The sequence below is a fragment of the Camelus dromedarius genome, chromosome 11 (genome assembly GCF_036321535.1).
Source record: "Camelus dromedarius isolate mCamDro1 chromosome 11, mCamDro1.pat, whole genome shotgun sequence".
Lineage (NCBI taxonomy): Eukaryota > Metazoa > Chordata > Mammalia > Artiodactyla > Camelidae > Camelus > Camelus dromedarius.
In genome coordinates this window covers 72165531-72193528 of record NC_087446.1, presented here as the reverse complement: position 1 = coordinate 72193528, position 27998 = coordinate 72165531, and positions in this window count along the sequence as shown.

The following is a 27998-nucleotide window of genomic DNA, read 5'->3' as shown; positions in this document are numbered from 1 at the left end:
CCTGCAACCCGTTCCCTTTGTTCTAGATGAACGAACGTCTTTCCACATGCTCAGTTCTGAGAGATAAGTGTGTATGAATGCCGTCCTTCACCTATCTTGTTGGAAACACAAAGATTCTTTGCAGTTTACATCTCCACTCCATACATATATATGGGGAGGTACTAGCTCCAAAACTGTTTTACATTGAAAACTGGAGGTACTTCAAACAGGCACAAGGAAACAGAATGAGAAACCAGAGTAAAAGTTTCTCCTGCAACCCGTTCCCTTTGTGCTAGATGAACGAACGTCTATACACATGCTCATTTCTGAGAGTTAATTGTGTGTGAAAGCCGTCCTTCACCTAGCTTGTTGGGAACACAAAGTTCCTTTTCAGTTGCATACTCCACTCCAATACAAATCTAATGGGAGATACTAGCTCCAACTCGGTTTTACAGTGAAAACTGCAGGAAATCCATACCGGCACTAGGAAAAAAATGAGAATCCTGAGTAAAATTTTCCCCTGCAACCCGTTCCCTTTGTGCTAGATGAACGAAATCTCTCCACATGCTCAGTTCTGAGAGATATGTGTGTGTAAATGCCATCCTTCAACTAGCTTGTTGGGAACACAAAATTTCTTTTCAGTTGCCAACTCCACTCCATAAATATATATGAGGAGGTACTAGTTCCAAATCGGTTTTACTGTGAAAACTGGAAGAACTTCAAACCGGCTCTAGGAAACAGACTGAGAGACCAGAGTAAAAGTTCTTCCTGCAAACCGTTCAATTTGTGCTAGATGAACGATCGTCTCTCCACATGCTCAGTTCTGAGAGATAAGTGTGTGTGAATGTCGTCCTTCAACTAGCTTGTTGGGAACACAAAGATTCTTTGCAGTTTAAAACTCCACTCCATACATATATATGGGGAGGTACTAGCTCCAAATCGGTTTTAAAGTGAAAACTGGAGGAACTTCAAACAGGCACAAGGAAACAGAATGAGAAACCAGAGTAAAAGTTTCAAATGCAACGCGTTCCCTTTGTGGTAGATGAACGAACGTCTCTCCACATGCTCAGTTCTCAGATTTAAGTGTGTGTGAATGCCGTCCTTCAACTAGCTTGTAGGGAACACATATTTTCTTTGCAGTTGCCAACTCCACTCCATATATATATATGGGGAGGTACTAGCTCCAACTCGGTTTTACAGTGAAAACTGCAGGAAATTCAAAACAGCTCTAGGAAACAGACTGAGAAACCAGAGTAAAAGTTTCTCCTGCAACCCGTTCCATTTGTGCTAGATGAACGAACGTCTCTCTACATGCTCATTTCTGAGAGTTAAGTGTGTGTGAAAGCCGTCCTTCACCTTGCTTGTTGGGAACACAAAGTTCCTTTTCAGTTGCATACTCCACTCCAATACAAATCTAAGGGGAGTTACTAGCTCCAACTCGGTTTTACAGTGAAAACTGCAGGAAATCCATACCGGCACTAGGAAAAAGACTGAGAATCATGAGTAAAATTTTCCCCTGCAACACATTCCCTTTGTGCTAGATGAACGAAATCTCTCCACATGCTCAGTTCTGAGAGATATGTGTGTGTGAAAGCCGTCCTTCAACTTGCTTGTTGGGAACACAAAGTTTCTTTTCAGTTGCCAACTCCAATCCATAAATATATATGGGGAGGTACTAGTTTCAAATCGGTTTTACTATGAAAACTGGAAGAACTTCAAACCGGCACTAGGAAACAGACTGAGAAACCAGAGTAAAAGTTTCTCCTGCAACCCGTTCCCTTTGTGCTAGATGAACGAAAGTCTCTCCAAATGCTCAGATCTGAGAGATATTTGTGTGTGAAAGCCGTCCTTCAATTAGTTGTTGGGAACACAAAGTTTCTTTTCAGTAGCAAGCAACACTCCATAAATATATATGGGGAAGTAATAGCTCCAAGTCGGTTTTACAGTGAAAATTGGAGGAACTTCAAACCGGCACTAGGAAACAGACTGAGAAACCGTAAAAATTGTTTCCCCTGCTACGCTTTCCCTTTGTGCTAGATGAAAGAACTTCTCTCCACATGCTCAGTTCTGAGAGATAAGTGTGTGTGAAAGCCGTCCTTCACCTAGCTTGTTGGGAACAAAAAGTTTCTTTTCAGTTGCCAACTCCACTCCATACATATATATGGGGTGGTACAAGCTCCAACTCGGTTTTACAGTGAAAAATGCCAGGATCTTCAAACCGGCTCTAGGAAACAGACTGAGAAACCAGAGTAAAATTTCTCCTGCAACCGGTTCCCTTTGTTCTAGATGAACGAACGTCTTTCCACATGCTCAGTTCAGAGATAAGTGTGTGTGAATGCCGTCCTTCACCTAGCTTGTTGGGAACACAAAGATTCTTTGCAGTTTACAACTCCACTCCATACATATATATGGGGAGGTACTAGCTCCAAATCGGTTTTACAGAGAAAACTGGAGGACCTTCAAACAGGCACAAGGAAACAGAATGAGAAACCAGAGTAAAAGTTTCTCCTGCAACCCGTTCCCTTTGTGCTAGATGAACGAACGTCTCTCCACATGCTCATTTCTGAGAGTTAAGTGTGTGTGAAAGCCGTCCTTCACCTAGCTTGTTGGGAACACATATTTTCTTTGCAGTTGCCAACTCCACTCCATACATATATATAGGGAGGTACTAGCTCCAAACCGTTTTTACAGTGAAAACTGCAGGAACTTCAAACAGGCACAAGGAAACAGACTGAGAAACCAGAATAAAAGTTCCAACTGCAACGCGTTCCATTTTGCTAGATGAACGAACGTCTCTCCACATGCTCAGTTCTGAGAGTTAAGTGTGTGTGAAAGCCGTCCTTCACCTGGCTTGTTGGGAACACATATTTTCTTTGCAGTTGCCAACTCCACTCCATACATATATATGGGGAGATACTAGCTCCAACCCGTTTTTACAGTGAAATCTGCAGGAAATTCAAACCGGCTCTAGGAAACAGACTGAGAAACCAGAGTAAAGTTTCTCCTGCAACCCGTTCCCTTTGTTCTAGTTGAACGAACGTCTTTCCACATGCTCAGTTCTGAGAGATAACTGTGTGTGAATGCCGTCCTTCACCTAGCTTGTTGGGAACACAAAAATTCTTTGCAGTTTACATCTCCACTCCATACATATATATGGGGAGGTACTAGCTCCAAATCGGTTTTACAGTGAAAACTGGAGAAACTTCAAACAGGCACAAGGAAACAGAGTGAGAAACCAGAGTAAAAATTTCTCCTGCAACCCGTTCCCTTTGTGCTAGATGAACGAACGTCTCTCCACATGCTCATTTCTGAGAGTTAAGTGTGTGTGAATGCCGTCCTTCACCTAGCTTGTTGGGAACACAAAGTCCCTTTTCAGTTGCATAATCCACTCCAATACAAATCTAAGGGGAGTTACTAGCTCCAACTCGGTTTTACAGTGAAAACTGCAGGAAATCCATACCGGCACTAGGAAAACGACTGAGATTTCTGAGTAAAATTTTCCCCTGCAACACGTTCCCTTTGTGCTAGATGAACGAAATCTCTCCACATGCTCAGTTCTGAGAGATAAGTGTGTGTGAAAGCCGTCCTTCACCTAGCTTGTTGGGAACACAAAGTTTCTTTTCAGTCGCCAACTCCACTCCATAAATATATATGGGGAGGTACTAGTTCCAACTCGGTTTTACTGTGAAAACTGGAAGAACTTCATACCGGCACTAGGAAACAGACAGAGAAACCAGAGTTAAAGTTTCTCCTGCAATCAGTTCCCTTTGTGCTAGATGAACGAACGTCTCTCCACATGCTGAGTTCTGAGAGATAAGTGTGTGTGAAAGCCATCCTTCACCTAGCTTGTTGGGAAAACAAAGTTTCTTTTCAGTTGGCAACTCCATTCCATACATATATATGGGGAGGTACTAGCTCTAACTTGGTTTTACAGTGAAAATTGCAGGAAAATCAAACCGGCACTAGGAAACAGACTGAGAAATCAGAGTAAAATTTCTCCTGCAAAGTGTTACATTTGTGCTAAAAGAACGTAAGTCTCTCCACATGCTCATCTGTGAGAGATATGTGTGTGTGAATGTCGTGCTTCACCTAGCTTGTAGGGAACACATATTTTCTTTTCAGTTGCCAAATCCAATCCATACATATATATGCGGAGGTACTAGCTCCAACTATGTATTACAGTGAAAATTGCAGGAAATTCAAACCGGCTCTAGGAAACAGACTGAGAAACCAGAGTACAAGTTTCAAATGCAACGCGTTCCCTTTGTGCTAGATGAACGAACGTCTCTCCACATGCTCATATCTGAGAGTTAAGTGTGTGTGAAAGCCGTACTTCACCTAGCTTGTTGGGAACACAAAGTTCCTTTTCAGTTGCATACTCCACTCCAATACAAATCTAAGGGGAGTTACTAGCTCCAACTCGGTTTTACAGTGAAAACTGCAGGAAATCCATAACGGCACTAGGAAAAAACTGAGAATCCTGAGTAAAATTTTCCCCTGCAACCCGTTCCCTTTGTGCTAGATGAACGAAATCTCTCCACATGCTCAGTTTTGAGAGATATGTGTGTGTGAAAGCCGTCCTTCAACTAGCTTGTTTGGAACACAAAGTTTCTTTTCAGTTGCCAACTCCACTCCATAAATATATATGAGGAGGTACTAGTTCCAAATCGGTTTTACTGTGAAAACTGGAAGAACTTCAAACCGGCACTAGGAAACAGACTGAGAAACCAGAGTAAAAGTTTCTCCTGCAACCCGTTCCCTTTGTGCTAGATGAACGAACGTCTTTCCACATGCTCAGTTCTGAGAGATAAGTGTGTGTGAAAGCCGTCCTTCACCTAGCTTGTTGGGAACAAAAAGTTTCTTTACAGTTGCCAACTCCACTCCATACATATATATGGGGTGGTACCAGCTACAACTCGGTTTTACAGTGAAAAATGCCAGGATCTTCAAACCGGCACTAGGAAACATACTGAGAGACCAGAGTAATAGTTCTTCCTGCAAACCGTTCAATTTGTGCTAGATGAACGAACGTCTCTCCACATGCTCAGTTCTGAGAGTTAAGTGTGTGTGAAAGCCATCCTTCAACTGGCTTGTTGGGAACACAAAGTTTCTTTTCAGTTGCCAAATCCACTCCATAAATATATATGAGGAGGTACTAGTTCCAAATCCGTTTTACTGTGAAAACTGGAAGAACTTCAAACCGGCACTAGGAAACAGACTGAGAAACCAGAGTAAAAGTTTCTCCTGCAAACCGTTCCCTTTGTGCTAGATGAACGAACGTCTTTCCACATGTTCAGTTCTGAGAGATAAATGTGTGTGAAAGCCATCCTTCACTTAGCTTGTTGGGAACACAAAGTTTCTTTTCAGTTGGCAACTCCATTCCATACATATATATGGGGAGGTACTAGCTCTAACTCGGTTTTACAGTGAAAATTGCGGGAAAATCAAACCTGCACTAGGAAACAGACTGAGAATCCAGAGTAAAAATTTCTCCTGCCACCCGTTCCATTTGTGCTAGACGAACGAACGTCTCTCCACATGCTAAGTACTGAGAGAAAATTGTGTGTGAAAGCCTACCTTCACCTAGCTTTTTGGGAACTCAAAATTTCTATTCATTTGCAAACTCCACTCCATACATATATATGGGGAGGTTCTAGTCCAAACCGATTTTACAGTGAAAACTTCAGGAAATTCAAACCGGCACTAGGAAATATTGTGAGAATCTAGACTAAAATTTTCGGCGGCAAACCGTTCCCATTGTGCTAGATGAACGAATGTCTCTCCACAAGATCCTTTCTAGAGATAAGTGAGTGTGAAAGCCGTTCTTCACCTAGCTTGTTGGAACACAAAGTTTTTTTCAGTTGCAAACTCCACTCCAATACAAATCTATGGGGAGTTACTAGCTCCAAATCGGTTTTACATTGAAAACTGCAGGAAATCCATACCGGCACTAGGAAACAGACTGAGATTCGGAGTAAAATTTTCCCCTGCAACACGTTCTTTTTGTGATAGATGAACGAAAGTCTCTCCAAATGCTCAGATCTGAGAAATATTTGTGTGTGAAAGCCGTCCTTCAATTAGTTGTTGGGAACACAAAGTTTCCTTTCAGTAGCAAGCACCACTCCATAAATATATATGGGGTAGTAAGAGCTCCAAATCGGTTTTACAGTGAAAATTGGAGGAACTTCAAACCGGCACTAGGAAATAGACTGAGAAACCGTAAAAATTGTTTCCCCTGCTACGCTTTCCCTTTGTGCTAGATGAAAGAACGTCTCTCCACATGCTCAGTTCTGAGAGATAAGTGTGTGTGAAAGCCGTCCTTCACCTAGCTTGTTGGGAACAAAAAGTTTCTTTACAGTTGCCAACTCCACTCCATACATATATATGGGGTGGTACCAGCTACAACTCGGTTTTACAGTGAAAAATGCCAGGATCTTCAAACCGGCACTAGGAAACATACTGAGAGACCAGAGTAATAGTTCTTCCTGCAAACCGTTCAATTTGTGCTAGATGAACGAACGTCTCTCCACATGCTCAGTTCTGAGAGTTAAGTGTGTGTGAAAGCCATCCTTCAACTGGCTTGTTGGGAACACATATTTTCTTTGCAGTTGCCAACTCCACTCCATACATATATATGGGTAGGTACTAGCTCCAACCCGTTTTTACAGTGAAAACTGCAGGAACTTCAAACCTGCTCTAGGAAACAGACTGAGAAACCAGAGTAAAAGTTTCTCCTGCAACCCGTTCCCTTTGTTCTAGATGAACGAACGTCTTTCCACATGCTCAGTTCTGAGAGATAAGTGTGTATGAATGCCGTCCTTCACCTATCTTGTTGGAAACACAAAGATTCTTTGCAGTTTACATCTCCACTCCATACATATATATGGGGAGGTACTAGCTCCAAAACTGTTTTACATTGAAAACTGGAGGTACTTCAAACAGGCACAAGGAAACAGAATGAGAAACCAGAGTAAAAGTTTCTCCTGCAACCCGTTCCCTTTGTGCTAGATGAACGAACGTCTATACACATGCTCATTTCTGAGAGTTAATTGTGTGTGAAAGCCGTCCTTCACCTAGCTTGTTGGGAACACAAAGTTCCTTTTCAGTTGCATACTCCACTCCAATACAAATCTAATGGGAGATACTAGCTCCAACTCGGTTTTACAGTGAAAACTGCAGGAAATCCATACCGGCACTAGGAAAAAAATGAGAATCCTGAGTAAAATTTTCCCCTGCAACCCGTTCCCTTTGTGCTAGATGAACGAAATCTCTCCACATGCTCAGTTCTGAGAGATATGTGTGTGTAAATGCCATCCTTCAACTAGCTTGTTGGGAACACAAAATTTCTTTTCAGTTGCCAACTCCACTCCATAAATATATATGAGGAGGTACTAGTTCCAAATCGGTTTTACTGTGAAAACTGGAAGAACTTCAAACCGGCTCTAGGAAACAGACTGAGAAACCAGAGTAAAAGTTTCTCCTGCAACCCGTTCCCTTTGTGCTAGATGAACGAACGTCTCTCCACATGCTCAGTTCTGAGAGATAAATGTGTGTGAAAGCCATCCTTAACTTAGCTTGTTGGGAACACAAAGTTTCTTTTCAGTTGGCAACTCCATTCCATACATATATATGGGGAGGTACTAGCTCTAACTCGGTTTTACAGTGAAAATTGCGGGAAAATCAAACCTGCACTAGGAAACAGACTGAGAATCCAGAGTAAAAATTTCTCCTGCCACCCGTTCCATTTGTGCTAGACGAACGAACGTCTCTCCACATGCTGAGTACCGAGAGAAAATTGTGTGTGAAAGCCTACCTTCACCTAGCTTTTTGGGAACTCAAAATTTCTATTCATTTGCAAACTCCACTCCATACATATATATGGGGAGGTTCTAGTCCAAACCGATTTTACAGTGAAAACTTCAGGAAATTCAAACCGGCACTAGGAAATATTGTGAGAATCTAGACTAAAATTTTCGGCGGCAAACCGTTCCCTTTGTGCTAGATGAACTAATGTCTCTCCACAAGATCCTTTCTAGAGATAAGTGAGTGTGAAAGCCGTTCTTCACCTAGCTTGTTGGAACACAAAGTTTTTTTCAGTTGCAAATTCCACTCCAATACAAATCTATGGGGAGTTACTAGCTCCAAATCGGTTTTACATTGAAAACTGCAGGAAATCCATACCGGCACTAGGAAACAGACTGAGATTCGGAGTAAAATTTTCCCCTGCAACACGTTCTTTTTGTGATAGATGAACGAAAGTCTCTCCAAATGCTCAGATCTGAGAAATATTTGTGTGTGAAAGCCGTCCTTCAATTAGTTGTTGGGAACACAAAGTTTCCTTTCAGTAGCAAGCACCACTCCATAAATATATATGGGGTAGTAAGAGCTCCAAATCGGTTTTACAGTGAAAATTGGAGGAACTTCAAACCGGCACTAGGAAATAGACTGAGAAACCGTAAAAATTGTTTCCCCTGCTACGCTTTCCCTTTGTGCTAGATGAAAGAACGTCTCTCCACATGCTCAGTTCTGAGAGATAAGTGTGTGTGAAAGCCGTCCTTCACCTAGCTTGTTGGGAACAAAAAGTTTCTTTACAGTTGCCAACTCCACTCCATACATATATATGGGGTGGTACCAGCTACAACTCGGTTTTACAGTGAAAAATGCCAGGATCTTCAAACCGGCACTAGGAAACATACTGAGAGACCAGAGTAATAGTTCTTCCTGCAAACCGTTCAATTTGTGCTAGATGAACGAATGTCTCTCCACATGCTCAGTTCTGAGAGTTAAGTGTGTGTGAAAGCCATCCTTCAACTGGCTTGTTGGGAACACATATTTTCTTTGCAGTTGCCAACTCCACTCCATACATATATATGGGGAGGTACTAGCTCCAACCCGTTTTTACAGTGATAACTGCAGGAACTTCAAACCTGCTCTAGGAAACAGACTGAGAAACCAGAGTAAAAGTTTCTCCTGCAACCCGTTCCCTTTGTGCTAGATGAACGAACGTCTTTCCACATGCTCAGTTCTGAGAGATAAGTGTGTATGAATGCCGTCCTTCACCTAGCTTGTTGGGAACACAAAGTTCCTTTTCAGTTGCATACTCCACTCCAATACAAATCTAATGGGAGATACTAGCTCCAACTCGGTTTTACAGTGAAAACTGCAGAAAATCCATACCGGCACTAGGAAAAAAATGAGAATCCTGAGTAAAATTTTCCCCTGCAACCCGTTCCCTTTGTGCTAGATGAACGAAATCTCTCCACATGCTCAGTTCTGAGAGATATGTGTGTGTAAATGCCGTCCTTCAACTAGCTTGTTTGGAACACAAAATTTCTTTTCAGTTGCCAACTCCACTCCATAAATATATATGGGGAGGTACTAGTTCCAACTCGGTTTTACTGTGAAAACTGGAAGAACTTCAAAAAGGCACTAGGAAACAGACTGAGAAACCAGAGTAAATGTTTCTCCTGCAACCCGTTCCCTTTGTGCTAGATGAACGAAATCTCTCCACATGCTCAGTTCTGACAGATAAGTGTGTGTGAAAGCCTTCCTTCACCTAGCTTGTTGGGAACACAAAGTTTCTTTTCAGTTGGCAACTCCATTCCATACATATATATGGGGAGGTACTAGCTCTAACTTGGTTTTACAGTGAAAATTGCAGGAAAATCAAACCTTCACTAGGAAACAGACTGAGAAATCAGAATAAAATTTCTCCTGCAAAGCGATACATTTGTGCTAAATGAACGTAAGTCTCTCCACATGCTCATTTGTGAGAGATTTGTGTGTGTCAATGTCGTGCTTCACCTAGCTTGTTGGGAAAACAAAGTTTCTTTTCAGTTGCTAACTGCACTCCAATACAAATATATGGGGATGTACTAGCCCTAACTCGGTTTTACAGGGAAAACTGCAGGAAATCCATACCGGCACTAGGAAACAGACTGAGAATGCAGAGTAAAAATTTCTCCTGCAACCCATTCCCTTTGTGCTAGATGAAAGAACGCCTCTCCACATGCTAAGTTCTGAGAGATAAGTGTGTGTGAAAGCCTAAATTCACCGAGCTATTTGGGAACTCAAAGTTTCTTTTCATTTGCAAACTCCACTCCATACATATATATGGGGAGGTACTAGTCCAAATCGTTTTTACAGTGAAAATTTCAGGAAATTCTAACCGGCACTAGGAAACATTGTGAGAATCTAGACTAAAATTTTCAGCGGCAAACCGTTCCCTTTGTGCTAGATGAACGAATGTCTCTCCACAAGATCATTTTTGAGAGATAAGTGTGTTTGAAAGCCGTTCTTCACCTAGCTTATTGGAACACAAAGTTTCTTTTCAGTTGCTAACTCCACTCCAATACAAATCTATGGGGAGTTACTAGCTCCAAATCAGTTTTACATTGAAAACTGCAGGAAATCCATAGCGGCACTAGGAAACAGACTGAGATTCGGAGTAAAATTTTCAACTGAAAACCGTTCCTTTTGTGATAGATGAACGAAAGTCTCTCCAAATGCTCAGATCTGAGAGATAATTGTGTGTGAAAGCCGTCCTTCAATTAGTTGTTGGGAACACAAATTTTCTTTTCAGTAGCAAGCACCAATCCATAAATATATATGGGGAAGTACTAGCTCCAACTCGGTTTTACAGTGAAAATTGGAGGAACTTCAAACCGGCACTAGGAAACAGACTGGGAGACCAGAGTAATAGTTCTTCCTGCAAACCGTTCAATTTGTGCTAGATGAACGAACGTCTCTCCACATGCTCAGTTCTGGTAGTTAAGTGTGTGTGAAAGCCGTCCTTCACCTGGCTTGTTGGGAACACATATTTTCTTTGCAGTTGCCAACTCCACTCCATACATATATATGGGGAGGTACAAGCTCCAACCCGTTTTTACAGTGAAAACTGCAGGAACTTCAAACCGGCTCTAGGAAACAGACTGAGAAACCAGAGTAAAAGTTTCTCCTGCAACCAGTTCCCTTTGTTCTAGTTGAACGAACGTCTTTCCACATGCTCAGTTCTGAGAGATAAGTGTGTATGAATGCCGTCCTTCACCTAGCTTGTTGGGAACACAAAGTTCCTTTTCAGTTGCATACTCCACTCCAATACAAATCTAATGGGAGATACTAGCTCCAACTCGGTTTTACAGTGAAAACTGCAGGAAATCCATACCGGCACTAGGAAAAAAATGAGAATCCTGAGTAAAATTTTCCCCTGCAACCCGTTCCCTTTGTGCTAGATGAACGAAATCTCTCCACATGCTCAGTTCTGAGAGATATGTGTGTGTAAATGCCGTCCTTCAACTAGCTTGTTTGGAACACAAAATTTCTTTTCAGTTGCCAACTCCACTCCATAAATATATATGGGGAGGTACTAGTTCCAACTCGGTTTTACTGTGAAAACTGGAAGAACTTCAAAAAGGCACTAGGAAACAGACTGAGAAACCAGAGTAAATGTTTCTCCTGCAACCCGTTCCCTTTGTGCTAGATGAACGAAATCTCTCCACATGCTCAGTTCTGACAGATAAGTGTGTGTGAAAGCCTTCCTTCACCTAGCTTGTTGGGAACACAAAGTTTCTTTTCAGTTGGCAACTCCATTCCATACATATATATGGGGAGGTACTAGCTCTAACTTGGTTTTACAGTGAAAATTGCAGGAAAATCAAACCTTCACTAGGAAACAGACTGAGAAATCAGAATAAAATTTCTCCTGCAAAGCGATACATTTGTGCTAAATGAACGTAAGTCTCTCCACATGCTCATTTGTGAGAGATTTGTGTGTGTCAATGTCGTGCTTCACCTAGCTTGTTGGGAAAACAAAGTTTCTTTTCAGTTGCTAACTGCACTCCAATACAAATATATGGGGATGTACTAGCCCTAACTCGGTTTTACAGGGAAAACTGCAGGAAATCCATACCGGCACTAGGAAACAGACTGAGAATGCAGAGTAAAAATTTCTCCTGCAACCCATTCCCTTTGTGCTAGATGAAAGAACGCCTCTCCACATGCTAAGTTCTGAGAGATAAGTGTGTGTGAAAGCCTAAAATCACCGAGCTATTTGGGAACTCAAAGTTTCTTTTCATTTGCAAACTCCACTCCATACATATATATGGGGAGGTACTAGTCCAAATCGTTTTTACAGTGAAAATTTCAGGAAATTCTAACCGGCACTAGGAAACATTGTGAGAATCTAGACTAAAATTTTCAGCGGCAAACCGTTCCCTTTGTGCTAGATGAACGAATGTCTCTCCACAAGATCATTTTTGAGAGATAAGTGTGTTTGAAAGCCGTTCTTCACCTAGCTTATTGGAACACAAAGTTTCTTTTCAGTTGCTAACTCCACTCCAATACAAATCTATGGGGAGTTACTAGCTCCAAATCAGTTTTACATTGAAAACTGCAGGAAATCCATAGCGGCACTAGGAAACAGACTGAGATTCGGAGTAAAATTTTCAACTGAAAACCGTTCCTTTTGTGATAGATGAACGAAAGTCTCTCCAAATGCTCAGATCTGAGAGATAATTGTGTGTGAAAGCCGTCCTTCAATTAGTTGTTGGGAACACAAATTTTCTTTTCAGTAGCAAGCACCAATCCATAAATATATATGGGGAAGTACTAGCTCCAACTCGGTTTTACAGTGAAAATTGGAGGAACTTCAAACCGGCACTAGGAAACAGACTGGGAGACCAGAGTAATAGTTCTTCCTGCAAACCGTTCAATTTGTGCTAGATGAACGAACGTCTCTCCACATGCTCAGTTCTGGTAGTTAAGTGTGTGTGAAAGCCGTCCTTCACCTGGCTTGTTGGGAACACATATTTTCTTTGCAGTTGCCAACTCCACTCCATACATATATATGGGGAGGTACAAGCTCCAACCCGTTTTTACAGTGAAAACTGCAGGAACTTCAAACCGGCTCTAGGAAACAGACTGAGAAACCAGAGTAAAAGTTTCTCCTGCAACCAGTTCCCTTTGTTCTAGTTGAACGAACGTCTTTCCACATGCTCAGTTCTGAGAGATAACTGTGTGTGAATGCCGTCCTTCACCTAGCTTGTTGGGAACACAAAGATTCTTTGCAGTTTACATCTCCACTCCATACATATATATGGGGAGGTACTAGCTCCAAATCGGTTTTACAGTGAAAACTGGAGAAACTTCAAACAGGCACAAGGAAACAGAGTGAGAAACCAGAGTAAAAATTTCTCCTGCAACCCGTTCCCTTTGTGCTAGATGAACGAACGTCTCTCCACATGCTCATTTCTGAGAGTTAAGTGTGTGTGAATGCCGTCCTTCACCTAGCTTGTTGGGAACACAAAGTCCATTTTCAGTTGCATAATCCACTCCAATACAAATCTAACGGGAGTTACTAGCTCCAACTCGGTTTTACAGTGAAAACTGCAGGAAATCCATACCGGCACTAGGAAAAAGACTGAGATTTCTGAGTAAAATTTTCCCCTGCAACACGTTCCCTTTGTGCTAGATGAATGAAATCTCTCCACATGCTCAGTTCTGAGAGATAAGTGTGTTTGAAAGCCGTCCTTCACCTAGCTTGTTGGGAACACAAAGTATCTTTTCAGGCGCCAACTCCACTCCATAAATATATATGGGGAGGTACTAGTTCCAACTCGGTTTTACTGTGAAAACTGGAAGAACTTCATACCGGCACTAGGAAACAGACAGAGAAACCAGAGTTAAAGTTTCTCCTGCAATCAATTCCCTTTGTGCTAGATGAACGAACGTCTCTCCACATGCTGAGTTCTGAGAGATAAGTGTGTGTGAAAGCCATCCTTCACCTAGCTTGTTGGGAAAACAAAGTTTCTTTTCAGTTGGCAACTCCATTCCATACATATATATGCTGAGGTACTAGCTCTAACTTGGTTTTACAGTGAAAATTGCAGGAAAATCAAACCGGCACTAGGAAACAGACTGAGAAATCAGAGTAAAATTTCTCCTGCAAAGTGTTACATTTGTGCTAAAAGAATGTAAGTCTCTCCACATGCTCATTTGTGAGAGATATGTGTGTGTGAATGTCGTGCTTCACCTAGCTTGTAGGGAACACATATTTTCTTTTCAGTTGCCAAATCCAATCCATACATATATATGCGGAGGTACTAGCTCCAACTATGTATTACAGTGAAAACTGCAGGAAATTCAAACCGGCTCTAGGAAACAGACTGAGAAACCAGAGTACAAGTTTCAAATGCAACGCGTTCCCTTTGTGCTAGATGAACGAACGTCTCTCCACATGCTCATATCTGAGAGTTAAGTGTGTGTGAAAGCCGTACTTCACCTAGCTTGTTGGGAACACAAAGTTCCTTTTCAGTTGCATACTCCACTCCAATACAAATCTAAGGGGAGTTATTAGCTCCAACTCGGTTTTACAGTGAAAACTGCAGGAAATCCATAACGGCACTAGGAAAAAACTGAGAATCCTGAGTAAAATTTTCCCCTGCAACCCGTTCCCTTTGTGCTAGATGAACGAAATCTCTGCACATGCTCAGTTCTGAGAGATATGTGTGTGTGAAAGCCGTCCTTCAACTAGCTTGTTTGGAACACAAAGTTTCTTTTCAGTTGCCAACTCCACTCCATAAATATATATGAGGAGGTACTAGTTCCAAATCGGTTTTACTGTGAAAACTGGAAGAACTTCAAACCGGCACTTGGAAACAGACTGAGAAACCAGAGTAAAAGTTTCTCCTGCAACCCGTTCCCATTGTGCTAGATGAACGAACTTCTCTCCACATGCTCAGTTCTGAGAGATAAATGTGTGTGAAAGCCATCCTTCACTTAGCTTGTTGGGAACACAAAGTTTCTTTTCAGTTGGCAACTCCATTCCATACATATATATGGGGAGGTACTAGCTCTAACTCGGTTTTACAGTGAAAATTGCGGGAAAATCAAACCTGCACTAGGAAACAGACTGAGAATCCAGAGTAAAAATTTCTCCTGCCACCCGTTCCATTTGTGCTAGACGAACGAACGTCTCTCCACATGCTAAGTACCGAGAGAAAATTGTGTGTGAAAGCCTACCTTCACCTAGCTTTTTGGGAACTCAAAATTTCTATTCATTTGCAAACTCCACTCCATACATATATATGGGGAGGTTCTAGTCCAAACCGATTTTACAGTGAAAACTTCAGGAAATTCAAACCGGCACTAGGAAATATTGTGAGAATCTAGACTAAAATTTTCGGCGGCAAACCGTTCCCTTTGTGCTAGATGAACGAATGTCTCTCCACAAGATCCTTTCTAGAGATAAGTGAGTGTGAAAGCCGTTCTTCACCTAGCTTGTTGGAACACAAAGTTTTTTTCAGTTGCAAACTCCACTCCAATACAAATCTATGGGGAGTTACTAGCTCCAAATCGGTTTTACATTGAAAACTGCAGGAAATCCATACCGGCACTAGGAAACAGACTGAGATTCGGAGTAAAATTTTCCCCTGCAACACGTTCTTTTTGTGATAGATGAACGAAAGTCTCTCCAAATGCTCAGATCTGAGAAATATTTGTGTGTGAAAGCCGTCCTTCAATTAGTTGTTGGGAACACAAAGTTTCCTTTCAGTAGCAAGCACCACTCCATAAATATATATGGGGTAGTAAGAGCTCCAAATCGGTTTTACAGTGAAAATTGGATGAATTTCAAACCGGCACTAGGAAATAGACTGAGAAACCGTAAAAATTGTTTCCCCTGCTACGCTTTCCCTTTGTGCTAGATGAAAGAACGTCTCTCCACATGCTCAGTTCTGAGAGATAAGTGTGTGTGAAAGCCGTCCTTCACCTAGCTTGTTGGGAACAAAAAGTTTCTTTACAGTTGCCAACTCCACTCCATACATATATATGGGGTGGTACCAGCTACAACTCGGTTTTACAGTGAAAAATACCAGGATCTTCAAACCGGCACTAGGAAACAGACTGAGAGACCAGAGTAATAGTTCTTCCTGCAAACCGTTCAATTTGTGCTAGATGAACGAACGTCTCTCCACATGCTCAGTTCTGGTAGTTAAGTGTGTGTGAAAGCCGTCCTTCACCTGGCTTGTTGGGAACACATATTTTCTTTGCAGTTGCCAACTCCACTCCATACATATATATGGGGAGGTACAAGCTCCAACCCGTTTTTACAGTGAAAACTGCAGGAACTTCAAACCGGCTCTAGGAAACAGACTGAGAAACCAGAGTAAAAGTTTCTCCTGCAACCAGTTCCCTTTGTTCTAGTTGAACGAACGTCTTTCCACATGCTCAGTTCTGAGAGATAACTGTGTGTGAATGCCGTCCTTCAACTAGCTTGTTGGGAACACAAAGATCCTTTGCAGTTTACATCTCCACTCCATACATATATATGGGGAGGTACTAGCTCCAAATCGGTTTTACAGTGAAAACTGGAGAAACTTCAAACAGGCACAAGGAAACAGAGTGAGAAACCAGAGTAAAAATTTCTCCTGCAACCCGTTCCCTTTGTGCTAGATGAACGAACGTCTCTCCACATGCTCATTTCTGAGAGTTAAGTGTGTGTGAATGCCGTCCTTCACCTAGCTTGTTGGAAACACAAAGTTTCTTTTCAGTTGCCAAATCCCACTCCATAAATATATATGGGGAGGTACTAGTTCCAACTCGGTTTTACTGTGAAAACTGGAAGAACTTCAAACCGGCACTAGGAAACAGACTGAGAAAACAGAATAAAAGTTTCTCCTGCAACCCGTTCCCATTGTGCTAGATGAAAGAACGTCTTTCCACATGCTCAGTTCTGAGAGTAAATTGAGTGTGAAAGCCGTCCTTCACCTAGCTTGTTGGGAACACAAAGATACTTTGCAGTTTACAACTCCACTTCATACATATATATGGGGAGGTACTAGCTCCAAATCGGTTTTACAGTGAAAACTGGAGGAACTTCAAACAGGCACAAGGAAACAGACTGAGAAACCAGAGTAAAAGTTTCAAATGCAACGCGTTGCATTTGTGGTAGATGATCGAACGTCTCTCCACATGCTCAGTTCTGAGAGTTAAGTGTGTGTGAATGCCGTCCTTCACGTAACTTGTAGGGAACACATAAATTCTTTGCAGATGCCAACTCCACTCCATACATATATATGGGGAGGTAATAACTCCAACTCGGTTTTACAGTGAAAACTGCAGGAAATTCAAACCGGCTCTAGGAAACAGACTGAGAAACCAGAGTAAAAGTTTCAAATGCAACGCGTTCCTTTTGTGGTAGATGAACGAACGTCACACCCCATGCTCAGTTCTGAGAGTTAAGTGTGTGTAAAAGCCGTCCTTCACCTAGCTTGTTGGGAACACAAAGTTCCTTTTCAGTTGCAAACTCCACTCCAATACAAATCTAAGGGGAGTTACTAGCTCCAACTCGGTTTTACAGTGAAAACTGCAGGAAATTCAAACCGGCTCTAGGAAAAAGACTGAGAATCCTGAGTAAAATTTTCCCCTGCAACCCGTTCCCTTTGTGCGAGATGAACGAAATCTCTCCACATGCTCAGTTCTGAGAGATAAGTGTGTGTGAAAGCCGTCCTTCACCTAGCTTGTTGGGAACAAAAAGTTTCTTTCCAGTTGCCAAACCCACTCCATAAATATATATGGGGAGGTTCTAATTCCAACTCGGTTTTACTGTGAAAACTCGGAGAACTTCAAACCGGCACTAGGAAACAGACTGAGAAACCAGAGTAAAAGTTTCTCCTGCCACCCATTCCCTTTGTGCTAGATGAACGAACGTCTCTCCACATGCTAATTTCTGAGAGATAAGTGTGTGTGAATGCCGTCCTTCACCTAGCTGGTTGAAACACAAAGTTTCTTTTCAGTTGCAAACTCCACTCCATTACAAATCTATGGGGAGTTACTAGCTCCAAATCGGTTTTACATTGAAAACTGCAGGAAATCCATACCGGCACTAGGAAACAGACTGAGAATCGGAGTAAAATTTTCCACTGCAACCCGTTCCTTTTGTGATAGATGAACGAAAGTCTCTCCAAATGCTCAGATCTGAGAGAAAATTGTGTGTGAAAGCCGTCCTTCAATTAGTTGTTGGGAACACAAAGTTTCTTTTCAGTAGCAAGCACCATTGCATAAATATATATGGGGAAGTACTAGCTCCAACTCGGTTTTACAGTGAAAATTGGAGGAACTTCAAACCGGCACTAGGAAACAGACTGAGAAACCGTAAAAATTGTTTCCCCTGCTACGCTTTCCCTTTGTGCTAGATGAACGAAATCTCTCCACATGCTCAGTTCTGAGAGATATGTGTGTGTGAAAGCTTTCCTTCACCTAGCTTATAGGGAACACATATTTTCTTTGCAGTTGCCAACTCCACTCCATACATATATATGGGGATGTACTAGCTCCAACTCGGTATTACAGTGAAAACTGCAGGAAATTCAAACCGGCTCCAGCAAACAGACTGAGAAACCAGAGTACAAGTTTCAAATGCAACGCGTTATCTTTGTGGTAGATGAACGATCGTCTCTCCACATGCTCTGTTCTGAGAGTTAAGGGTGTGTGAAAGCCGTACTTCACCTAGCTTGTTGGGAACACAAAGTTCCTTTTCAGTTGCAAACTCCACTCCAATACAAATCTAAGGGGAGTTACTAGCCCCAACTCGGTTTTACAGTGAATACTGCAGGAAAATCAAAACGGCTCTAGGAGAAAGACTGAGAATCCTGAGTAAAATTTTCCCCTACAACCCGTTCCCTTTGTGCTAGATGAACGAAATCTCTCCACATGCTCAGTTCTGAGAGATAAGTGTGTGTGAAAGCCGTCCTTCACCCAGCTTGTTGGGAACACATAGTTTATTTTCAGTTGCCAACCCCACTCCATAAATATATATGGGGAGGTACAAGTTCCAACTCGGTTTTACTGTGAAAACTGGAAGAACTTCAAACCGGCACTAGGAAACAGACTGAGAAACCAGAGAAAATATTCTCCTGCAACCCGTTCCCTTTGTGCTAGATGAACGAACGTCTTTCCACATGCTCAGTTCTGACAGTAAATTGTTTGTGAAAGCCGTCCTTCACCTAGCTTGTTGGGAACACAAAGATACTTTGCAGTTTACAACTCCACTTCATACATATATATGGGGAGGTACTAGCTCCAAATCGGTTTTACAGTGAAAACTGGAGGAACTTCAAACAGGCAAAGGAAACAGACTGAGAAACCAGAGTAAAATTTTCAAATGCAACGCGTTCCCTTTGTGGTAGATGAACCAACGTCTCTCCACATGCTCAGTTCTGAGAGTTAAGTGTGTGTGAATGCCATCCTTCACCTAGCTTGTAGGGTACACATATTTTCTTTGCAGTTGCCAACTCCATTCCATACATATATATGGGGAGGTACTTGCTCCAACTCGGTATTACAGTGAAAACTGCAGGAAATTCAAACCGGCTCTAGGAAACAGACTGAGAAACCAGAGTACAAGTTTCAAATGCAACGCGTTCCCTTTGTGGTAGATGAACGAACGTCATTCCACATGCTCAGTTCTGAGAGTTAAGTGTGTGTGAAAGCCGTCTTTCACCTAGCTTGTTGGGAACACAAAGTTCATTTTCAGTTGCAAACTCCACTCCAATACAAATCTAAGGGGAGTTACTATCTCCAACTTTGTTTTACAGTGAAAACTGCAGGAAATTCAAACCGGCTCTAGGAAAAATACTGAGAATCCTGAGTAAAATTTTCACCAGCAACCCGTTCCCTTTGTTCTAGATGAACGAAATCTCTCCACATGCTCAGTTCTGAGAGATAAGTGTGTGTGAAAGCCGTGCTTCACCTAGCTTGTTGGGAACACAAAGTTTCTTTTCATTTGCCAAAACCACTCCATAAATATATATGGGGAGATTCTAGTTCCAACTCGATTTTACTGTGAAAACTCGAAGAACTTCAAACCGGCACTAGGAAACAGACTGAGAAACCAGAGTAAAAGTTTCTCCTGCAACCCTTACCCTTTGTGCTAGATGAACGAACGTCTCTCAACATGCTCATTTCTGAGATAATTGTGTGTGAAAGCCGTTTTCAGATAGCTTGTTGGAACACAAAATTCCTTTTCAGTTGCAAACTCCACTCCAATACAAATCTATGGGGAGTTACTAGCTCCAAATCGGTTTTACATTGAATACTGCAGGAAATCCATACCGGCACTAGGAAACAGACTGAGAATCGGAGTAAAATTTTCCCCTGCAACCCGTTCCTTTCGTGATAGATGAACGAAAGTGTCTCCAAATGCTCAGATCTGAGAGATAATTGTGTGTGAAAGCCGTCCTTCAATTAGTTGTTGGGAACACATAGTTTATTTTCAGTAGCATGCACTACTACATAAATATATATGGGGAAGTACTAGCTCCAACTCGGATTTACAGTGAAAACTGCAGGAACTTCAAACAGGCACTAGGAAACAGACTGAGAATCCGTAAAAATTGTTTCCCCTGCTACACTTTCCCTTTGTGCTAGATGAAAGAACGTCTCTCCACATGCTCAGTTCTGAGAGATAAGTGTGTGTGAAAGCCGTCCTTCACCTAGCTTGTTAGGAACAAAAAGTTTCTTTTAATTTGCCAACTCCACTCCATAAATATATATGGGTTGGTACCAGCTCCAACTCGGTTTTATATTGAAAAATGCCAGGATCTTCAAACCGGCACTAGGAAACAGACTGATAGAAAAGAGTAAAAGTTCTTCCTGCAAAACGTTCCCTTTGTGCTAGAGAACGAACGTCTCTCCACATGCTCAGTTCTGAGAGTTAAGTGTGTGTGAAAGCCGTCCTTCACCTAGCTTGTTGGGAACACAAAGTTTCTTTTCAGTTGCCAACCCCACTCCATAAATATATATGGGGAGGTACTAGTTCCAACTCGGTTTGACTGTGAAAACTGGAAGACATTCAAACCGGCACTAGGAAACAGACTGAGAAACCAGAATAAAAGTTTCTCCTGCAACCCGTTCCCTTTGTGCTATATGAAAGAACGTCTTTCCACATGCTGAGTTCTGAGAGTAAATTGAGTGTGAAAGCCGTCCTTCACCTAGCTTGTTGGGAACACAAAGATACTTTGCAGTTTACAACTCCACTTCATACATATATATGGGGAGGTACTAGCTCCAAATCGGTTTTACAGTGAAAAATGGAGGAACTTCAAACAGTCATAAGGAAACAGACTGAGAAACCAGAGTAAAAGTTTCAAATGCAACGCGTTGCATTTGTGGTAGATGAACGAACGTCTCTCCACATGCTCAGTTCTGAGAGTTAAGTGTGTGTGAATGCCGTCCTTCAAGTAGCTTGTATGGAACACATAAATTCTTTGCAGTTGCCAACTCCACTCCATACATATATATGGGGAGGTACTAACTCCAACTCGGTTTTACAGTGAAAACTGCGGGAAATTCAAACCGGCTCTAGGAAACAGACTGAGAAACCAGAGTAAAAGTTTCAAATGCAACGCGTTCCCTTTGTGGTACATGAACGAACGTCACACCACATGTTCATGTTCTGAGAGTCAAGTGTGTGTAAAAGCCGTCCTTCACCTAGCTTGTTGGGAACACAAAGTTCCTTTTCAGTTGCAAACTCCACTCCAATACAAATCTAAGGGGAGTTACTAGCTCCAACTCGGTTTTACAGTGAAAACTGCAGGAAATTCAAACCGGCTCTAGGAAAAAGACTGAGAATCCTGAGTAAAATTTTCCCCTGCAACCCGTTCCCTTTGTGCGAGATGAACGAAATCTCTCCACATGCTCAGTTCTGAGAGATAAGTGTGTGTGAAAGCCGTCCTTCACCTAGCTTGTTGGGAACAAAAAGTTTCTTTCCAGTTGCCAAACCCACTCCATAAATATATATGGGGAGGTTCTAATTCCAACTCGGTTTTACTGTGAAAACTCGGAGAACTTCAAACCGGCACTAGGAAACAGACTGAGAAACCAGAGTAAAAGATTCTCCTGCCACCCATTCCCTTTGTGCTAGATGAACGAACGTCTCTCCACATGCTAATTTCTGAGAGATAAGTGTGTGTGAATGCCGTCCTTCACCTAGCTTGTTGGAACACAAAGTTTCTTTTCAGTTGCAAACTCCACTCCAATACAAATCTATGGGGAGTTACTAGCTCCAAATCGGTTTTACATTGAAAACTGCAGGAAATCCATACCGGCACTAGGAAACAGACTGAGAATCGGAGTAAAATTTTCCACTGCAACCAGTTCCTTTTGTGATAGATGAACGAAAGTCTCTCCAAATGCTCAGATCTGAGAGAAAATTGTGTGTGAAAGCCGTCCTTCAATTAGTTGTTGGGAACACAAAGTTTCTTTTCAGTAGCAAGCACCATTGCATAAATATATATGGGGAAGTACTAGCTCCAACTCGGTTTTACAGTGAAAATTGGAGGAACTTCAAACCGGCACTAGGAAACAGACTGAGAAACCGTAAAAATTGTTTCCCCTGCTACGCTTTCCCTTTGTGCTAGATGAACGAAATCTCTCCACATGCTCAGTTCTGAGAGATATGTATGTGTGAAAGCCGTCCTTCACCTAGCTTGTAGGGAACACATATTTTCTTTGCAGTTGCCAACTCCACTCCATACATATATATGGGGATGTACTAGCTCCAACTCGGTATTACAGTGAAAACTGCAGGAAATTCAAACCGGCTCCAGGAAACAGACTGAGAAACCAGAGTACAAGTTTCAAATGCAACGCGTTATCTTTGTGGTAGATGAACGATCGTCTCTCCACATGCTCTGTTCTGAGAGTTAAGGGTGTGTGAAAGCCGTACTTCACCTAGCTTGTTGGGAACACAAAGTTCCTTTTCAGTTGCAAACTCCACTCCAATACAAATCTAAGGGGAGTTACTAGCCCCAACTCGGTTTTACAGTGAATACTGCAGGAAAATCAAAACGGCTCTAGGAGAAAGACTGAGAATCCTGAGTAAAATTTTCCCCTACAACCCGTTCCCTTTGTGCTAGATGAACGAAATCTCTCCACATGCTCAGTTCTGAGAGATAAGTGTGTGTGAAAGCCGTCCTTCACCCAGCTTGTTGGGAACACATAGTTTATTTTCAGTTGCCAACCCCACTCCATAAATATATATGGGGAGGTACAAGTTCCAACTCGGTTTTACTGTGAAAACTGGAAGAACTTCAAACCGGCACTAGGAAACAGACTGAGAAACCAGAGAAAATATTCTCCTGCAACCCGTTCCCTTTGTGCTAGATGAACGAACGTCTTTCCACATGCTCAGTTCTGACAGTAAATTGTGTGTGAAAGCCGTCCTTCACCTAGCTTGTTGGGAACACAAAGATACTTTGCAGTTTACAACTCCACTTCATACATATATATGGGGAGGTACTAGCTCCAAATCGGTTTTACAGTGAAAACTGGAGGAACTTCAAACAGGCAAAAGGAAACAGACTGAGAAACCAGAGTAAAATTTTCAAATGCAACGCGTTCCCTTTGTGGTAGATGAACCAACGTCTCTCCACATGCTCAGTTCTGAGAGTTAAGTGTGTGTGAATGCCATCCTTCACCTAGCTTGTAGGGAACACATATTTTCTTTGCAGTTGCCAACTCCATTCCATACATATATATGGGGAGGTACTTGCTCCAACTCGGTATTACAGTGAAAACTGCAGGAAATTCAAACCGGCTCTAGGAAACAGACTGAGAAACCAGAGTACAAGTTTCAAATGCAACGCGTTCCCTTTGTGGTAGATGAACGAACGTCATTCCACATGATCAGTTCTGAGAGTTAAGTGTGTGTGAAAGCCGTCTTTCACCTAGCTTGTTGGGAACACAAAGTTCATTTTCAGTTGCAAACTCCACTCCAATACAAATCTAAGGGGAGTTACTAGCTCCAACTTTGTTTTACAGTGAAAACTGCAGGAAATTCAAACCGGCTCTAGGAAAAATACTGAGAATCCTGAGTAAAATTTTCACCAGCAACCCGTTCCCTTTGTTCTAGATGAACGAAATCTCTCCACATGCTCAGTTCTGAGAGATAAGTGTGTGTGAAAGCCGTGCTTCACCTAGCTTGTTGGGAACACAAAGTTTCTTTTCATTTGCCAAACCCACTCCATAATTATATATGGGGAGATTCTAGTTCCAACTCGATTTTATTGTGAAAACTCGAAGAACTTCAAACCGGCACTAGGAAACAGACTGAGAAACCAGAGTAAAAGTTTCTCCTGCAACCCTTACCCTTTGTGCTAGATGAACGAACGTCTCTCAACATGCTCATTTCTGAGATATAAGTGTGTGTGAAAGCCGTTCTTCACATAGCTTGTTGGAACACAAAATTCCTTTTCAGTTGCAAACTCCACTCCAATACAAATCTATGGGGAGTTACTAGCTCCAAATCGGTTTTACATTGAATACTGCAGGAAATCCATACCGGCACTAGGAAACAGACTGAGAATCGGAGTAAAATTTTCCCCTGCAACCCGTTCCTTTCGTGATAGATGAACGAAAGTGTCTCCAAATGCTCAGATCTGAGAGATAATTGTGTGTGAAAGCCGTCCTTCAATTAGTTGTTGGGAACACATAGTTTATTTTCAGTAGCATGCACTACTACATAAATATATATGGGGAAGTACTAGCTCCAACTCGGATTTACAGTGAAAATTGGAGGAACTTCAAACCGGCACTAGGAAACAGACTGAGAATCCGTAAAAATTGTTTCCCCTGCTACACTTTCCCTTTGTGCTAGATGAAAGAACGTCTCTCCACATGCTCAGTTCTGAGAGATAATTTTGTGTGAAAGCCGTCCTTCACCTAGCTTGTTAGGAACAAAAAGTTTCTTTTAATTTGCCAACTCCACTCCATAAATATATATGCGTTGGTACCAGCTCCAACTCGGTTTTATATTGAAAAATGCCAGGATCTTCAAACCGGCACTAGGAAACAGACTGATAGAAAAGAGTAAAAGTTCTTCCTGCAAAACGTTCCCTTTGTGCTAGAGAACGAACGTCTCTCCACATGCTCAGTTCTGAGAGTTAAGTGTGTGTGAAAGCCGTCCTTCACCTGGCTTGTTGGGAACACATATTTTCTTTGCAGTTGCCAACTCCACTCCATACATATATATGGGGAGGTACAAGATCCAAACCTTTTTTACAGTGAAAATTGCATGAACATCAAACCGGCTCTAGGAAACAGACTGAGAAACCAGAGTAAAAGTTTCTCCTGACTCCCGTTCCCTTTGTGCTGGATGAACGAACGTCTTTCCACATGCTCAGTTCTGAGAGATAAGTGTGTGTGGATGCCGTACTTCACCTAGCTTGTTCGGAACACAAAGATTCTTTGCAGTTTAAATCTCCACTCCATACATATATATGGGGAATTACTTGCCCCAAATAGGTTTTACAGTGAAAACTGGAGGAACTTCAAACAGGCACAAGGAAACAGACAGAGAAACCAGTGTAAAAGTTTCAAATGCAACGCGTTCCCTTTGTGGTAGATGAACGAACGTCTCTCCACATGCTCAGTTCTGAGAGTTAAGTGTGTGTGAATGCTGTCCTTCACCTAGCTTGTAGGGAACACATATTTTCTTTGCAGTTGCCCACTCCACTCCATACATATAGATGGGGAGGTACTAGCTCCAACTCGGTTTTACAGTGAAAACTGCAGGAAATTCAATCCGGCTCTAGGAATCAGACTGAGAATCCAGAGTACATGTTTCAAATGCAATGCGTTCCATTTGTGGTAGATGAACGAACGTCTCTCCACATGCTCAGTTCTGAGATTTAAGATTGTGTGAAAGCCATACTTCACCTAGCTTGTTGGGAACACAAAGTTCCTTTTCATTTGCAAACTCCACTCCAATACAAATCTAAGGGGAGTTACTAGCTCCAACTCGGTTTTACAGTGAACACTGCAGGAAAATCAAACCGGCTCTAGGAAACAGACTGAGAAACCAGAGTAAAAGTTTCAAATGCAACGCGTTCCCTTTGTGGTAGATGAACGAACGTCACTCCACATGCTCAGTTCTGAGAGTTAACTGTGTGTGAAAGCCGTCCTACACCTAGCTTGTTGGGAACACAATGTTCCTTTTCAGTTGCAAACTCCAATCCAATACAAATCTAAGGGGAGTTACTAGCTCAAACTCGGTTTTACAGTGAAAACTGCAGGAAATTCAAACCGGCTCTAGGAAAAAGACTGAGAATCCTAAGTAAAATTTTCCCCTGCAAGCCGTTCCCTTTGTGCTAGATGAATGAAATCTCTCCACATGCTCAGTTCTGAGAGATAAGTGTGTGTGAATGCCGTCCTTCACCTAGCTTGGTGGGAACACAAAATTTCATTCCAGTTGCCAAACCCACTACATAAATATATATGGGGAGGTTCTAGTTCCAACAAGGTTTTACTGTGATAACTCGAAGAACTTCAAACCGGCACTAGGAAACAGACTGAGAAACCAGAGTAAACGTTTCTCCTACAACCCGTTCCCTTTTGGGTAGATGAATAATCGTCTCTCCACATGCTCAGTTCTGAGAGTTAAGGGTGTGTGAATGCCGTCCTTCACCTAGCTTGTAGGGAACACATATTTTCTTTGCAGTTGCCAACTCCACTCCATACATATATATGGGGAGGTACTAGCTCCAAATCGGTTTTACAGTGAAAACTGCAGGAAATTCAAACCGGCTCTAGGAAACAGACTGAGAAACCAGAGTACAATTTTCAAATGCAACGCGTTCCCTTTGCGGTAGATGAACGAAAGTCTCTCCACATGCTCAGTTCTGAGAGTTAGGAGTGTGTGAAAGCCGTCCTTCACATAGCTTGTTGGGAACACAAAGTTCCTTTTCATTTGCAAACTCCACTCCAATACAAATCTAAGGGGAGTTACTAGCTCCAACTCGATTTTACAATGAAAACTGCAGGAAATTCAAACCGGCTCTAGGAAAAAGACTGAGAATCCTGAGTAATATTTTCCCGTGCAAACCGTTCCCTTTGTGCTAGATGAACGAAATCTCTCCACATGCTCAGTTCTGAGAGAAAATTGTGTGTGAAAGCCGTACTTCACCTAGCTTATGGGGAACACAAAGATACTTTGCAGTTTACAACTCCACTTCATACATATATATGGGGAGTTACTAGCTCCAAATCGGTTTTACAGTGAAAACTGGAGGAACTTCAAACAGGCACAAGGAAACAGACTGAGAAACCAGAGTAAAAGTTTCAAATGCAACGCGTTCCCTTTGTGGTAGATGAACGAACGTCTCTCCACATGCTCAGTTCTGAGAGTTATGTGTGTGTGAATGCCGTCCTTCACATAGCTTGTAGGGAACACATATTTTCTTTGCAGTTGCCAACTCCACTCCATACATATATATGGGGAGGTACTAGCTCCAACTCGGTTTTACAGTGAAAACTGCAGGAAATTCAAACCGGCTCTAGGAAACAGACTGAGAAACCAGAGTAAAAGTTTCAAATGCAACGCGTTCCCTTTGTGGTAGATGAACGAACGTCACTCCACATGCTCAGTTCTTCGAGTTAAGTGTGTGTGAAAGCCGTACATCACCTAGCTTGTTGGGAACACAAAGTTCCTTTTCAGTTGCAAACTCCACTCCAATACAAATCTAAGGGGAGTTACTAGCTCCATCTCGGTTTTACAGTGAAAACTGCAGGAAATTCAAACCGGCTCTAGGAAAAAGACTGAGAATCCTGTGTAAAATTTTCCCCTGCAACCCGTTCCCTTTGTGCTAGATGAACGAAATCTCTCCACATGCTCAGTTCTGAGAGTTAAGTGTGTGTGAAAGACGTCCTTCACCTGGCTTGTTGGGAACACATATTTTCTTTGCAGTTGCCAACTCCACTCCATACATATATATGGGGAAGTACTAGATCCAAACCGTTTTTACAGTGAAAATTGCATGAACATCAAACCGGCTCTAGGAAACAGACTGAGAAACCAGAGTAAAAGTTTCTCCTGACTCCCGTTCCCTTTGTGCTAGATGAACGAACGTCTTTCCACATGCTCAGTTCTGAGAGATAAGTTTGTGTTGATGCCGTAATTCACCTAGCATGTTCGGAACACAAAGATTCTTTGCAGTTTAAATCTCCGCTCCATACATATATATGGG